Consider the following 18,346-nt stretch of genomic DNA (forward strand, 5'->3'; position numbering starts at 1 on the left):
GAACAAGAACAAGAACAAGAAGAAGAAGGAAGAAGAGGGGAAGGAGGAAGAGGAGGAGGAGGAAATTGAGGAGGAGAGACTCATTTTAGAATCTCTTCAGAGGGAAATATCTATGCATTGACTCCCTTCAATGTGAATTTAAATTTTAGCCCCACCTTCTTTCCAGCTGTCTACTGCCAAATGGTACAGCATCTGGGGTCCAACTCTGAATAACTTAAAAACTCTTCCACAGCCAGTGTCTTGTTTCCACATGAAGTTTCTTTATAGGTTTCCAAGCAAACTGGGCTATGGATATATCAGAGATTTCTAACGAAGAAATGCTTCCTCTCTAATTGGCTTGTATCTCACTTCAGCCTGAGCTGATGAAAATCTCTCCCTCTCTTGATTCCAAAACTCATCATTGTAAATGGCCACACATATGAATAACAAGTTCAAGTTGCCTGGCACATAATAGGTGCTTCATAAATGCTTGTTGGCTGACTGATTAGCTAAACTGTTCATAGAACAACACGTCCCCTGTATACTAATTTTTATTTTTCTCTGGCAGCAGATGACAATGCACTATTCACACTGAAAATGATGAGATGCTTAAACTCAGTTTTACCAGTCTACTTCAGATGCTCATCACCTCTCACCAAGACCATTGAAATAGTCCCCTAATTGGTTCCACTTCCTCAAGTTTCTCTCCAATCTGATCTACCTAAATGGATGCCAAACTACTCTTTGTAAAGCACATTTATACCATGTCAGTTCTTTACTAAAAAAAGGTCTATTGGGTCTCTTTGCCTCTAGGATCAAAACCAGCCTCTTTTGTTTGCTTCTCAAAGCCTTTTATAACCTAGTATCCGCTTACCTTTCTAGGCTCATTATATCTTACTTCACTTCTTGCCCACAATACTATGGATAACTGCTCTTTTTTGTTCCTCAAATACAATATTTCATCTCCTACTCCTGCGCCCTTTCTACAGGTTGTCCCCCATGTCTACGATGCACTCTCTTCTCACCTCTGATTCTTTGAATCCTTAGCTTCTTTCATCCCACTTCCAAGACCACCTTTTACATCTCCTTTCAACTTCAATTCCCTTCTCACCAAATTTATTTTTAATTTACTTGTATATGCAGTGGGTTCTGCCACATAGGCAGACCCTAATTAAGTTTTCTTAACTTCTTTCAAGGAATTTGCTGAGGAAATGGTTTTGAGGAGAATTTTGATAGCATATTAGGCTAAATATCTTGGAGCGTTCCTTAGCTGCTTCCCATTGGTTAACTTCTTTTGCCTTCATTTGATCTTAGGGATTTTAGTGAGTGTTTGGTTCAAAGTGTCTGATGAGAAAGCAAGCTGTAAAAAAGCAGCATTAGGGTCTTGTCCTCTCTGAGAAACTGGCCTTAGTCAGTCATGGGCCCCTGACTTCTTTCCCATTCTAGGTGGAGAACTTTGAACTCCTGAGACTCCTGATAAGTTAGAAAGATCTTGCAAGTATCTTGACCCTTCAGAGTTTCAGTCCAAAAATACAGCCAAGCATCACCTGTACCCTGAGGAGTAACTTTGGGACTGAACTTTTGGACTTAATGCCAGTGAAAGATGAGACATAAACTCATCCAGCAGGGACATTGCTTTTGGATGTGATCTCGATAGGACCAGCATTATATAAGAACTGAACTAAGTTTTGAGCCTACTTCTTTAAAGACCAAGTTGATATATGGGGGAATATGTCATGGAGTTATTGGGAACAAGGTCAGTACATTTGTCCTTGCTTTATCTTTGACATAAAATCCCCTGGCAAAGGCCAATTCCTTCTAATAGCACAATGGAAATATAATTATAGGCTGTTAGGAGAACACATCCAATGGGGACTTGAGATGATGGCCATAAAGAAGGCCATCCATCAGTGTATCATGGAACCCAGAAAAAAGATGTGACCTTCCTGGCCCTGAGAGAATGGGGCCAGTAAATCTGCTTGTGTCCACATGCCCTTTCTCCCAATAGAATATAAGCTCCCAAAAGGCAAAGGCTATTTGACTTTGTCTTTGGATGCTAAGCATATAGCACATTGCTATATTCAATCTAACAAATGCAAGTTGATTGATAACTAGTCTCACCTCAGAGATAGAACATTTTTCTGCCTTTTCCACACATGTGAAATGAATATTAAGTAAGGACACTGACTTACCAAATAAGCAGAATGAAAATGGAAACAGCATAATATCTCTGAATCCTTAATTAGTACAAAACCATCCTTGGTCATGTAGACTGAGGGTGTTTTATTTGCTGTAGAACCAGAGAGAATCAGAGGCTCCCAGTTGTAAGCATTTCAGAAGTGCCCTAGAGAGCTGCAAAGTCATTTATTTAGCAACTAACTACGCCCAACACACCTAGGAATTTGGATCAAAATGTAAATATCCACACGGCATAGATGGCTTCAGGCTCAGACCAGATAAACCACTTTCCTCACATTTTTGGTCACCTAGGAACAAAACTGGGATTTGATTTGTCAAACATAATGCTTAGTGCATTTGTTTCCAACGCATTTTCTCCTGTGTAGACACCTCACTTGCTGGTGATCACACAGAGTGTGTGCACACATATCTTAGAGTTGAAAACTTCATCTCCCCAGGGTCCTGCTCAACACTGCTATATAACAGACTCCTTTTCTGACAGTATTCTTCACCCAAGAAAAATGCCTAGAAAAGAAAAAGAGTCAATTTGTGTTTCTATGTATTGATTTCTGTGCATACAGCTAAAAATCAGAACCTGAGATTATTGGTGTTTGGGAAGCATCAGGAATGCACTGGGCATGAGAGAGGGCATCTCCAATGTATTCTTATGCTGACATGAAGAATCTGGAGCAAGAGAGTAGATGAAAACAGTTCCTAAAAGTCTCATGACATGGGAAAACAAAAATGGGGGCATCTGAGAGAAGTGAAGCAAAACTCAAGCCTATCTGTTATTTCCAGGGCAAAAGCCAAAGCTGCAGAATTTGAAAGGGTGGTGTTTCCTAAGAAGTGGGAACTGGGTATTTCTTCAATAAAAAAGTGCATCCAATTTGGAATTATGCCCAAAGTGCTATAAAACCATGCATACACTTTGACCAAAAATGCCTCTACTAGGTCTGTATCCCAAAAGAGATAAAAAAACAAAAAGGAAAAGAAACTACAGATACAAAAATATTTTAGCAGCTCTTTTTTTTGGAGGCAAAGACTTGGAAATCGAGAGGATGCCCATTAATTGGGAAATGGATAAACAAATTATGGCATGAGATTATGATGGTATACTATTGCGCTATAAGAAATGATTAGCAGGCTGCTCTCAGAAAATCTTGGAAAGATATCTATGAGCTGATGCAAAGTGAAATATGCATGTACAAATACAGCAATAGTGTAAGATGTTATAAGAATGACTTAGTTATTCTCATCAATAATATGATATTGATCCAAGATACCTCTGAAAGACTTATAATGAAAAATGCTATCCATCCCCAGAGAAAGAATTGATGGTGTTTGAATACAGATTAAAACATACTTTTTAAACTTTATTTTTCTCAAGTTTTTTGGTCTGTTTTTTTCATAACATGACTATTAAAGGAATGTTTTACATGACTATACATGTGGAACCTATATTGAATAATTTGACTTTTTAATGAAAGAAGAGGGGAACAAGAAAGAAAATTTGAAACTCAAAGTTTTCAAAACAAATGTCAAAAATTGTTTTTACATGTAAGTGGGGAAATTAGAACACTAAATTAGTTTTTTAAAAAGAAAAAAATGCATCTAAGATTGGAGATAAATGTTTGGATAATGGCCAGATACTTTAATAATTGTTCTTTTTTCCTTTTGTCTATAAAATGAAAGTAATACCAAGAGGGGATTGAGGATTGAGGAAACGCTAGCATGAGAAGCCTTGTTATCCCCATTTCACAGTTGAAGAAGCTGAGGCAAGAAAAAACTAATTGACTTGCCAAGGATCACACATCTAGCAAGTATGTGAGGCTGGATTTAAAATACAGGTCTTCCTGACTCCATACTGGACCTCATAAATTCACAAAAACATTCCTTGGAAACAGAAATAGGTGGGATTGATCCCATGTATGCTGAATATCTCCTTTTTATGTAACCAATCATGTTGCTCCCCATCCCTCAGCTATATAACCAACCATGTTATCCTCAACCCCATGATGTCACCTACCATATTCTGTTTTTTTTTTTTTTTTTGTTTGTTTTGTTTTGTTTTTTTATTCTGTGCTCCTCAAAACCTACACAAGGGGAGTTGTCCTTTGGTCAAGGTTTTTGGCATAAATAAAGGCAAGTCATAGATCCATTTTATTCTCAGGTTGCTGGTTCTGTAAATAAAATTTCATCTTGCTCAGAGAATCTTTCCTCAGTTTGCCTTCTTGTTAAATTCCATTTATAACAAGAGGATCAGATTAATTTTCTGCCCTCTTCTCTCATTCCCCATCCCCACATTCTCCAAGACTAAAACAAAAAGATTTCTTTCCCTTTCATATTTTTCACATGTCCAAATGCTTTGTTAAATATTGTATGTTTGAGGATATTGTGGTGAATTTCCCTTTTTTCCTTCACCTCCAGATTTTACCCTTATTTGCTCATCTTAAAATGCAGATCCATCTCTCTGGAGTCCTCTTGTAGTTTGTACCTGATTGCACTTGTTCTGGGTTCCAGTTGGCTTGAATTCTCCTTATCCATTATCCTATTGCCTAGGATGGAGCTTTTACATTGTGATCACTCTTACCTTTCTTTGATCTCTCTTTCTCTTAATATCAAAGGTGAGGGTTCTGGCAGCCTCCTCTATATAAGACCTTGTATTAGAGCATCTCCTGATTTAAGGCCATTAGATATCTCCCAGGACTCCTCTAGAATTTGTGATTGAGGATGTTCTGAGGTCATCAGGACAGAGCAGTGGATGAGGTAGAACAAGCCATTCTTACAACCTGCTATCATGAATAATCTAAATTATTAAAATATAATAAAATTATATTTATATAAATATAAATATAATCTATATATATAATATATTTTTAAAATTAAAAAATATTTAAAAAAATAACAAAATGAACCGGAATTCAACAATGAAATGTGTTTTTTCAATGAAATGTTATATGGGGTGTTTGTGATACCCAGGGCAGTTTTGCTAGAGTAGCTGCCTTTGTTAGAATCTATTTGATAGCATCTACAGGGGATTGACATGTGTGCCTCAAAATTCAGAGGAAGTTGTATATGTGCTCAAGAAAAAAAAATAAAACCTTTTAAGGGCTTCTTACTCCAGAAGATTTGGTGGGATTCACACGCTCTCCTCCACTCATTTCCTCAGAGACAGACACACCCATAATCTATACTTGAGAGGAGTCCTTGGGATTACAAGAGAAGCTAAATTAACTATAACTGATAATAGTGATTACTGTGAAAATGTAGCAGAGATTTCACCTCCCAGTCATACTAGAAAAGCTAACTCAGGTTCAAGGTTCTTTGTGAGTCAATATCAAATTTAAAAATATTACTCATGAGCCCCCACTGATGTGGGTTTTTTTTTAAACATGGCCAGAGGACACATTATTTCAAAACTATTCATTTAATCAAACATCTGAGTGAATAAAATGACTCCCCATCCATGCATGGGATACACTCAGATTTCCATACAATCGGAAGGGGAGGTCACACGTGCATAGAAAATATCACTGGAAAATATGCTTGGAAACATACATTGGTAACATGTAACTAAGAAACGTGTGTGAAAGGGCCTTTGTACCAGGTACGGAGGATACGGTGACATCCATGCAGGTGCATCTTGGGAACATGTGTCGCCAAGGCAGCTACATTGTAGCCCAGGCAATTCGCATCTTCAAGGTGGAAAGGTGACATGGCTTTTTTGACATTGTATCTGCTCAACCTGGACACCTATCATTTGCCTGGCCACAAAACCTTACCTTAACTTAAAACATTACCCTCTAGATAAAACCCAAGAAACTCTGAGGGAGTCCATCAGCTCAGCTCTGGAACTTCTCCCTGAGCCTGAGTTATGCTGCTCTGTGAGTGGCTTGGGGTTAGGAATTTCCTTTTCACAATTGTCCTGGGGCATCTATATCCCCAAACTCATTTTGAAGAAGCTTATGAAAGCTTGTAATCCGGGGAAAACAAGATCCTTTCCCTCTCCCTCTCCTTCTCCCTCTCCTTCTCTCCCCTTCCTCTTTCTTTTTCTCCCTCCCTCCTTCTCCCTCCTTTCCCCCCTCTCATCTCTGTTTCTCTCTGTCTCGCTGTGTGTGTGTCTCCATCTTTGTCTCTATCTCTGTCTCTCTATCTCTGCTCTGTCTCTGTCTCTATCTCTGTTTATCTCTGTCTCTCTCTCTCTGTCTCTCGTCTCTTTCTGTTTCTCTCTCTCTCTCTCTGTCCCTGTCTCTTTCTCTATTTCTCTTTGCTTCTGTCTATTTCTCTTTATTTCTGTCTCTCTATCTCTGTCTCTGTCTGTCTCTCTCTTAATAACCTCAATATATTAATATAGTATGTATAATTATATTAATAATAATATAAATAGTCTTAGGGAACAACAAAGACCAAAATGAAACCCTCACAGAAACAAGGAAAAGCTGGAGAACTTTGAAAACAAACTGTAGTATTTATTATATAGATTTTCTTGAATTGGAAATGTATTATTTTATACTGACTCCTTTCTTAGGTTCTGCTGTGTACATGGCAATATTTTTTCTTTTTCTTATTTTGTATTTAAGTTTGAATAAATTCAAAAACTTTTAAAAATAAATGTAGTAAGGAACACAAAAGGGTTACAGGAAACCAGACCTGTGCTCTTATCTTTTTATATATTCTTGACTTTTTTTTCCCTAACAACCCTTAAAGGGTGATTTTTTTCCCTTAGTGTTTTGCCCAGAATAACAATGCTGGGTTAGTTATGAAAATATGAAAAGTCACCAAATTTCTTCCAAGATATCCCTTTACTTCTCATTATAAACTCCTAGAGGACTATAACTCAGAGTGGGAAAAGATAATGAGGGGAAGAAGGGCAGGATGGTGAAGGAAACAGAACAGTGGACTTGGAGACAGAGAATCTGAAGGTGAATACTGGCCCAGCCAATTGTCTTCTGTTATTTGGCACAAGTTGCTTGAGCTAGATGATCTCAATCCCCCATAGTGAGGAAAAGGTTGAAGACCATGCCATATGGGGATATTTATCCCCAACCAGTGAAAGCTTGTGGAGGACAGGATAACAGAGCTGTTTTCTAGCAGTAAAAAGACATATATCAGAAGGATTGGATTTGTTTTAATGAATACAATAGTCAAATCCAGGAATAATGGGCCAAAATTGTAATGAGGTTACCTTAAGCCTGACTGAGCCAAATAATGAAAGCTAGCTCATACCTGTCCACAGCAGGTAATGAGCTCCCCATCACTAAGGTCTAGTTTGATAGAGGCTATAAAACCAGTAATCAGTAGAATATAGCAGGATGTATAGTGGACTATATAGCAGGATGACCTCTAGGTCATCAAACTTGAAGCCCTTTACAACTTGACCCCTAGCTACTTTTCCAGCCTCATTATGTAATACATTCTTTTTTCCAGACAGTCAAATTGGATTTCTTGTGGTTACCCATATATATGTGCTTTATCTCTAGTCACCGTACCTTTTTGGCTGTCCCTCATGTCTGGAACAGACTCTTCTGCCATCTTTGTCTCTCAGAATCTCTGATTTTTCTCAAAATTCAGCTTCTGTCACTTTTTATGGGAGAATTTCCTGATCCTGTCAGTTGCTGGGAATACTACCCCACCCTAACCCCCACTCCCCACCGTGATAGGAATGTTATGTGCAAACTAGTAGCAGAAGTGACTTTCTCTCAGTTTTGACCATCTTACCAATATGGCCAACACAGAGGCAAGGGAAGCTGTACCCAACTGAATGAGTATTCCATCTTTGATGAGTAACTTTCCCCTAATATAAGAGAACAAACTACTATTTGTTCACTGTTATAGGATTTACAAAAGAGTCTTTTTATACCAATTTTGAATCTGAAGCCTTTGACCTGACTAAATTATGCCTGACTTAAAAGTACTCTCTTATCTACTCATTCTAAATCAGTAGAACTTTTGTATAGGAAGTAAAAAACCACATTCAAATAAAGGTGGTTTTTTTTCCCCGAGGCAATTGGGGTTAAGTGACTTCCTCAGGGTCACATGGCCAGAAAGTGTTGAGTGTCTGAGATCATATTTGAACTCAGATCCTCCTGATTTCAGGACTGATGCTCCATCCACCACCTAGCTGTCCCCAGAAAAGTGATTTTTATCTTGAAAATTATAGTGTTGCAAAAATACTGCTTAGACCTACTACACTTCCTGGGGGCTAGAGAACCAGGAGTCAGGATTTAGAAAATCCAGTAGAAGAGGCTGCTATCGCCCTCTTTGTAGTGGCTAGAAACTGGAAACTGAGTGGATACCCATCAGTTGGAGAATGGCTGAATAAATTGTGGTATATGAATATTATGGAATATTATTGTTCTGTAAGAAAGGACCAACAGGATGATTTCAGAAAGGCCTGGAGAGACTTACACGAACTGATGCTGAGTGAAATGAGCAGGACCAGGAGATCATTATATACTTCAACAACAATACTATATGATGACCAGTTCTGATGGACCTGGCCATCCTCAGCAATGAGATCAACCAAATCATCTCCAATGCAGCAGTAATGAACTGAACCAGCTTCGCCCAGAGAAAGACCAATTTTCTTACTGGCACTCGCCAAAGAAAGCAAACATCTGGTGCAAGTGTAGGAAGAGTCACAAAAAAGAATTGAGAGCATGAGTGTGTGTGTGTGTGTGTGTGTGTGTGTGTGTGTGTGATGGGAGGAGGAGCAGTATTCTATTGTGAAGGACCAATCCTGACTTAGTGCTATCTCAGCAGCAGCTCAGAAATCTAATTATCCTACATCATACAAATTTATCTGGGATCTGTGTGCCTGAAGAGAAAAGGCAGGTGCAAAGAGTCTCCACCTTCAATTGTCAATGAAAGAATCAGTGGGTCGGGGGTAAGAGGTGAAAAATTGGAACAAGAGGTTTGGCAATTGTTAATGTTGTAAAGTTACCCATGCATATAACCTGTAAATAAAAGGCTATTAAATAAAAAAAAAAAGAAGAGGCTGCTATCATTCTGAGATGGTGAGTGTGTGAGCAGCACAATAAAACAGTTGTTCCCCAACTTCTTTGAAATCAGTGTGAAAATTAGAAAGAAGAATGGGACCTGTCTTCTGACAAAAGTGCACTGATCAGCTTGACTTGGATATTTTGCGTTACAGTTGGGTCCATTGTGTTAAGTTCTAGAAGATCCAAAGAGAAAGATGTCTAGAGAGGGGAGACACATTTTTATTTTAGGGGCATAAGGACAACATGTTAATAGAGGATGACGGTTAAGAGAAAGGCAACTCGCTGGTACTTAACTGACTGATGGTTTTTCACCTTTCCAAGTATTGCTAGTGATAGTAACGATGGAGACTTGAACCTAAGAAATGCAGGATCAGTTATAACTTGTAAAGGATCCTTGAAAATAAAGGAGAGAATGAGAGTAGAATAGATAGAAAATGGAAACTGAGTTAGTTACTGAGTTATCAACTCAGTGGAATAAAGAATATAGAGAGAAAGGTAGGACATGGGATACATCAGGCATCAATGCCAACTTGTTCCTGCTTCTCAATTTATATTCTTCAAGAGATACCTGGGGCATTCAGAGATTGAGGGACTTGTCAAGAATTATGGCAGGACTTAAACAGAAGTCTTTCTGACTCAGAGACATGATGTCCTACTGCCTTGCATGAGAAAATCCTGAGCCCTAAACAGAGTCCCAGACATTAGAAGCTAGAAGAGGAAGATCTCCCAGGAAGAAGCACAGAAAGGGAAGATGGAAAAACCCTCAAAACAATTGAAGACAAACAGCAATGATTCACAGTGAATAGAGCATTAGATCTGGGTCAGGCATCAAGGCATTACCTACAAAAGATCTCCAAAATAGTGTTTGACCTCTCCTTAGGATATGGAACGCACCGGTTCTTCCCCATTACCTTGTAAAGTCCTAATCGCCTTCAAAATTTAGTCCAAGGGTCCTCAAACTACGCCCAAGGTACAGATGCAGCGGCTGAGAACGATTATCCCCCTCACCCAGGGTTATGAAGTTTCTTTATTTAAAGGCCCACAAAACAAAGTTTTTGTTTTTGTTTTTACTATAATCTGGCCCTCCAACAGTCTGAGGGACAGTGAACTGGCCCCCTATTTAAAAAGTTTGAGGACTTTAGTCCAAAAGGCATATTTTACAGTGAGCCTGTCTAGATCTCCTAACACTTGTATCTATTTCATATTTAATTTTCTATGAATATTGTTCCCTCCCCAATAGAATATGAGTTTCATGAAGCAGAGACTGTTTTTGTCTTTTTTTGTACTTTACACAGCTTGTGACTCATAGTCAGTGATTAATAAATGCTTATTGAATAAAAGAAGGAATAAAATCCTAAGAGCAGCCTTCCTGAAGGAAGTGAGGATCATTTCCAGAAGGGTAGTTACTGAAGGAGCAACTTTTTTCAGCAACAATTGTTCATAAAAATCATTTTATTAATGCATAGGCAGCCACTGAGCACAAGCTGAGGATACTGGTATATCCTGGGGGAGCATTCCCTTTAGGCTTTGTCCTAAAAGAAAGAAAGAGAGTGTACCAGTATACTAGACCCATAGTCTCTGTGTGATTGTGTGTTAAAGCACAGGAGGGATATGGTCTCTGCTAGAACCTGGAATACTGACTCTATGGAAATCATCGCTTTTTGGAGGATTGACTTTTTGAAAAATCGAGGAAGCTGTTAGTGTTAGGTTGATTACAGTTCCATAAATGAGTGAGAATTAATTCCTTGAATTCCTATTTGATTTCCTCAAATTCAGGATATGAGAGTCATCTTTTCAAATAGACACAAGAGTTTAAAGTTCTGAAAGAAAGTTATAAATGTTTTCGGGAGTGGTTCTTTCCATCACAAATGATATTGAGCTATGTGGCTCCACTGGAAATAATAAATGCTTTTTCCATCTCAGAAAGTCTTTTTAAAATAATACTCAAAATATCATTTGGACTTAAGAAGTATAAAATGTTTGACATTCACTATGGAAAGCTATGTTGAAAAAGACGAAAAGAGTGAGATAATAATAATAATAATAATAATCCCCTGGTTGGAATGGTGCATCTTTTTCTTTCTTTCTTTCTTTCTTTCTTTATTTTTTATTTTATTTTATTTTTTATTTAATAGCCTTTTATTTACAGGATATATACATGGGTAACTTTACAGCATTAACAATTGCCAAACCTCTTGTTCCAATTATGGTGCATCTTTTTCTCCCCAGTCCCTGCTTCACTGCCTGGACAATAGTAGGTGATTAATAAATATAGGATGATTTTAATTGAGTTGACAATACACAAACTTCCAGTGACAGATTCTGCCTTTGCTGCTCTCCTGACACTTGTTTCTGAAAGACAATAATCTAGTTGCAAATATCTGAGTGGCATGGAGACAGAGCTTCAGTATTGATTTATCCCCATGCTTTCAACATCTCATCCTTCATTACCAGATATTCTTCCTGTAAAGTATAGGGTCTGTCAGGATAACACTTGTCATGTGCTGGGGTTGGATGCCTGAAAGTGACAGATCTGTGATCAGAGCTCATCTCCAATCAACAGCCATATGCAGCTGTTTATCTGACAATGAGCAATTCTTGACTGGTTTTAAAGAACAGTCATTGCTGGCATTAGCATCATTTGTTTAGGTTTGAGGAATTTTTGTCCCATAAATGAGGGAGAAACAGATCTATTAGAGTATTAGATTAAACATTTTGGGGATTTTTTTTTCATGATGAACATAATTGGTGCCTCAAATGTGTTTAAGACAGCTTTGTGTGAGACTCTCTGTATTCAGAAGCATTTAACATCTTAGTGAAAGGCAACTATAGCAACTGGGCTCATCTGCATTAACTAAAAGTTTGATAGTGTCATGAAATGCTCCACTTAGAGTTCTCAGTCAATACCTAAGTCATGTGTCTCATTGGCTAAGCCAGTGGAATAACTCTCTCTCTCTATACCAAGTTGGAAGGCCTTTGAGTGTAAGCCCAACAATAAACTGTTTATGTGTCATTCAAGTACTAAGCAAACAAGTGTGTGAAGGCGTGGAATTGGAAGAGTGAACATCAGGTACATTTTTGTCTATAATATTAAGAGGTTCCAAATCTTTGCTAGTGGAAAACATGCTCACAAGACAAAATCACCAGCTAATCTACAGATAAAAACTAGAAAAAATGAATATATTATGTGTAAATATACATATATATGTATGCACACATATGTGTATATATTAACTGAAAATGAATTAAAATATATGTATATATGTGTTTAAATATATATAAAGATAATATATATAGAGAGAAGTTCCTTTGATTCTAAATGAATAATTCTGCTAAACCTACATTCTTCTCATAACTTTTTGAAGAGGTAGATCAGGGTAAATTTCAAAGATGAGATTAATCTTGTCAATTGATCGCCTTGTCTTTTATTTTATTTTTTCCACCTGGAGACATATGCTGACGCAATGAGTCAAAATGAAAATATACCTGAATGAATTTTTTGATACTTTAGACATTTTCCTTGTCAGATATATTCAAAGGCTGCAATGTAAGGTAATTATGATACACAAACCTCTAATTCTATATTATGTGTTTTTCAGACCATTCTGAATAAGCACAGTTCTTTCTTGCATTCCAAGACAAAAATTTATTCTACATTTCTGAAGAATGGGTAACCAACATTAGCTTGAGGACCTTAAATAAGGGAGCAGCCCATTTCAAATTTTAATGGCTCTAATTGTTAATATTTCTCACCTTTTGTGCAATATATGTGGGTGTGACACCCTATCCCCAAATCTTATTTCTTTTTTTTATTTGTACCCACTCCAGGTTAGGATAATTCCCCAAATGGGTTAGCGTAATTCCCCAAATGTTTGACCACCCTGCTGATAGGGTATAACTACTAGGGGAAATATAGCAATAATTTTAAGGTCCCCTGACCTTAGAATACTTCTGTTCTAACAATCTGTCTATTCTAAGGCCAGAAGACTTTAGAATCAGTGATCCCTCCTGACCTTAGGGTGCTATTGTTCTAATAATTTATCCATCAATGATTGTAAAAGTCTTCTGGCTTTGTAATATAGTAATATTTCTTCCCTTAGATTTTAGGGAAGATATATTAATGATCCTGAAATCTTCTGACCTTGTAATGCTATTGTTCTGATAATCTGTCTGTCGATGATTCTAAAGTCTTCTGGCCTTAGAATAGTCCTACAAACCTGACCGACAGGCAGATAATCTGTTGGTCAGGGATAACCAAGTTCTGGAGACAATAGTTAATGGGCCACCCCTCAAACCTACCTGAAAGCCATAAAATTAGCAAATAAGTAAGTAACACTGAAGCTCTGGATGAACTGTCCTATAAATCTATATTCTTGCTCTTGGTTTTTAGCCTGCTTCAATTGGCATTATAATTATGATAAATTTTGCCTCTTGACTTGGATATGGATTCAAGCCTGCAAATTCTTTTGAGATACTTCATAACACTGGTCTATGACCCTCAATCTTTTTGGGGTCCCTTTTGAACCTCAACACTACTATAGTTCAATCTTTGAGTCCCAGGGGTAACTATGGGACCTTATTCACAAATGCAGTTCCGGGGCCCCCTATATGTATGCTTTCCATTTAAATGAATTAGAAAAGACATCATTAACTCTTTAAAAATTTTTTTTATTATAGCTTTTTATTTAGAATTTATTTGCATGGGTAATTTTACAGCATTGACAATTGCCAAACCTTTTGTCCCAATTTTTCCCCTCCTTTCCCCCACCCCCTTCCCCAGATGGCAGGTTAACCAATACAGCATCATTAACTCTTAAAGATGAAATGTTTTCTAAACAAGAATAATTAAAACATTATAGTTCATCTCAAAATCTGGGTAACATTCGCTTATCAGTGTACACATTATAGAAAGAGGTGGTTGAAGACTGGACACAAATTTACAAAAACCTAACACTGAAACATATGGATAGGGAAATTCATGTACCCAGAGAAACTTATTACTCTGAACTCTAATCCCTGACTGGATGAAGCTGAACTCTGATTCTTTTCAGTCACTGAAGCAATATTAAGCTCTTTCAACTAATAATCTTGAGTCTGGAATCATCAGGGCTTTCTGGGTCTGCTGCTTTGACTGAGACAACATGAGAATATTTTAGTGAAGAGCTGTTTCCTTAAATTTGGGATCTGCAAAATCATTCAGATTGATTCTCTAGAAACTTTGAGGGATTTTCCCTTCTCTAACCACAGAGGGTAGCAAAAGGCAATGTAGTCCAGCTTCTGAGGGATGTTCTATCAAGCTGTAGATGGTGCTAAAAGAATAAGGCAACCTTTTCCCAGCTAGTTCTTCAAAGAACATAAGTCGCAGTTTTCCCTAATCAGCTCCCAGAATCAAAGCTTTCTGCATCTCACATCAGCTTCCTGCTTCAATTGCAATTCCTGTCTGGCTCAGTTGTTATCAGATATCAACTTCTGTCAGATTTTCAGTGCTTAATAAATGCTGCTGTGCACTCTTTTGGCTTCTGATGCCCCAGCTTCTATAAGCAACTTCTCTTATCGGACTCACTGACTAGCTTCTATCATCCTTGCTCAATCTGGCTTTTCCTGTGGCACCTGGTGCCTCCTTATTTTTAGTGATCCACCTCTAATTTGAATTTAAAAGTTCAAATCCATACTTCTTATAAATATACAAATATACAATACAAATACACATAACTCCAGAACAGTTCTTTGACTCAAAGGGTCCCCTCAATAAATTTCTAAGTACTAAAAACAGTGATTGTAAGTCAAAGACTGAAAAATAATTCACTGTAATTTTTATAATCAGCTAGTTTGTAGCATGAATACTGACTCACTTTCTCAGGAGCGAGCTGGCCACTTCTACCCTAAGTGTTCTAGGATACTTTAGGGGTTGAATGGTTCTCTTTCTTTACTTCAGCTCAAGTACCTATCAGCTGTGTCCCACATTATTAGGTATCATATAACTAGCATCTCAGTTTAACCACTTAAAAATAATTCACTTTTACAAAAAGATAGTTACATTACACACAGCAAAAAAAAAATACTACAAACATTTTACCTTACCTATCTAGAGTCTAATTTACCTAAACTACTTCTGTGGCTGGAGATGGGCAGCAGGACTCAGTCATAACTCCTAACAGTTCCTATACAGCACTGTTCTCGTCAAGCTCATTTCTAGATATGACATGATTGAGTCAGACTGAGTCCTTTCAATCCCCCCATACTGCCCAATTTGTTATTTTTTCTATATGACACTCCATCTGAAAGCCCTCTGCCTGTCGCCTGTTCCTGTAATGTTCCTTACCCTCCAGCTGTTTATTCCTTTCCTTCTAAATGATCAGTTTTGTGTGTATCTTATATGTACCTATTTACTTACATGTCATATTTCTTTTTAGAGTTTAAACTCCTCAGGGACAGGAAATATCATCAACTTTTCCTTTTATCCCTACTACTTAACATAGGCAACCAACACATAATAAGTACTTTTCTTAAAAAGCAAGTTGAATTCCTTTAATGAATGAATAAATGAATGAATGTAAATGGTGTTTCAAGGATCCATAGAAAATGAATCTAAACATATATTGACATGGATAATATGTTGAACCTATATAAAACATATTTGGCTAAATCCATAAAGGCAAATTTAAGTGAATTTTTAAAAAGTCATAAATACTGCAAACTTACACAGTAGTGATAGAAGACTTTAATGTCCCTCTAACAGAAATGGACAAATCTAACAGAAACATATAATAAAAACCCACTGTGAAATTCAAAGTATCTCCAAAGTCTTAGTGCAGTGAGTTTGAAGCTTCAATAAGATTTTTGGAATAGCCTGTATAGATAGGAACAGATTACTTGAAAACACACATTGGATATGTTTTATAAGAATAAACTAACTCTGTTCTATGGCACGTAGAAATTATCAATAAAAAGAATACTAAACAAAATTTTTATAGACCACAATGCTCTAAAAATAGTCATTAATATAAAGAATTCAAGCAAAATATACAAATCTAAATGAAAATTTAATAATGACATCTTAAATAATTGTGTCAAAGAACAAGTGACAGAAATTATTAATAATTAGGTAAAAGAGAATAATGAAAAAAATAACACAATTTCTGGAATACAAATAAAGCAGCCTCAGAGTACATCTCAGAGTAAAAAGAGATGTCAAAGAGCTGGAAGGCCCTGAGGTAATATGAAGTAAGGACAAGCCTTGGGAGATTGCTCAAGGTAGTAAATGCTCTGTAGATTTTTAACTTACTGGGCCATACAAAAATATCTTGGACATTGAAAACAATAAAGAGTATTCATAAAAAGGTTTACATAGTCTCTTGAGAGGAGGAAAAGTCTATCAAAAGAGTACAGGTCTTCATAAGAAAGGGGGACCTGACAGCATGGAAATTAAAGTCAAACAGCAAAAATTCACCTATGAAATGAAAAGAGTCAAAGCTGGGTCCCCATAGGTAGGAAGTTATAGATACCTGTCAGAGAGAAAGTGCTAGAAAGATTGGGTTAAAAGCCTGTGGACAAGGGTGAAAACAGGTTTATCGTTAAGCTGGAGATAAGAAACTTCTCTGAGATAATGCAATGTTTTTCCTGAGAACAAATGGGGCTGAATCAACAAGACAGAATAAGAGATATAAGAATAAGTGTGTGAGAGAAAAAAAAAAAAAAACTAGCAGTCAGTGGAGTTAGTAAAGATGAGAAACTCAAGCAGATGCTCAGAGAATCAGCTTTGTTCCTTGTTCAGTGTTTGAAGACTGCCCAGTATGAACTCAGAGTTTTGATCTGGTTGTACTACTGATTTAGTATCACTAGAACACTGGAGCAAGCATGTAGTTTCTTTGATAAAAAGTTGTCTGCTGACTTGGTTCATGTGAACAAGGGACACAGGGAAACTTCTACCAAGGAGAGAAGGAAGGAGGTTAGATGACAACAGGTGCCCAACAGCTCACAGGTACAATAATTTCTTATTTAAACACTGAAATGTTTATTTCAGAGAGCAGCAAATAGGCAGGTATGACTGGCACCTAGAGAGTAAGGGAGTGAATAAGAAGAAATAAATGTGAAATTGTGGGGATCTATGAAATTGGATTATAAGTACCATCTATCATAGTCCCAGTAAGGTACTTTGCTGTCTTCAGGGCAGCAGAAAGTCCATGAAGGCTCTTTAATAAGACAGGGAGAGGAGTTCATACCACATCCCATTGCATTCCATCCTATTGGGTTAAGCTCTTTTTTGGGGATATAAGGTGGAGCAAGAAAGAAGAGAGCTCTGTGGGTGGTGGACCAAATTCCCAAAGTATTGAGGGGAAAGGTTACAGATTTATTGGAGTCTTCTCTGAGAAGAGGGATTTCTTTCTGGGCTCTCTAGGCCCTCCTAAGTCTCCTACTTGGAGCCTTAGACTTTGAAGATGTCAATCCTGATCTGAATTCTGTTTTTTTTTTTTAATGTAAACTTTTTATGTAAGCAGTGGAGAGGCTAGGGGAGGGCTGGGGCTCTACTTTTTTTTTTTTTTTTTTTTTTTTAACAAGAGAATACTAAGTTGTCTTTAAAGAGTAAGTGTTAATAGTCAAAGAGTGTCTGGGGGGAAGCAGAATGAAACCTTCTTCTAGTATGAATTTGAAAGATCACAACACCTTTCTAGAAAGCAAGAGTAGGAGCCAGAAGGAAAATATAGACAATCATCCATGTAATTTTTCAGGAATGACAAGGAGAAATGTTCATGGAGGGTGAAGATAGAGAGAAACTGGATTTCTGAGATGGAGGATATGGCTTCTAATCCAGTATCAGTTGCCTTGTGACTGTAAGTTTCTTTGCCTTTCAGGGTTTTTGGGCTTCATCTCTGTAGTGACAAAATCCCTTCCACCTATTAACTCATGATCCTTTGGCTATCTACAATTGAGACTTTGAATTAAAAAAAAAAAAACAAAACAAAAAACAGAAACAAAACTCAGAGGGACCATCAGGAATGACCTTCTTAAAATTAGCTGTTTATGGGTCACTTGGGAATAAATTCAGTTCTGCAAAAAATTAATCAGGGCATGTTATCTCTCCAAATACCTAACAGTCTCCCCATAGCATACTTTAATTTAGGCCCCTTCCACTACTATGGAACTCCATCGATTCCCTGTCTGGTCTCCTCTATTCTAATCTCTTCCTT

The sequence above is a fragment of the Sarcophilus harrisii genome, chromosome 6 (genome assembly GCF_902635505.1).
Source record: "Sarcophilus harrisii chromosome 6, mSarHar1.11, whole genome shotgun sequence".
Lineage (NCBI taxonomy): Eukaryota > Metazoa > Chordata > Mammalia > Dasyuromorphia > Dasyuridae > Sarcophilus > Sarcophilus harrisii.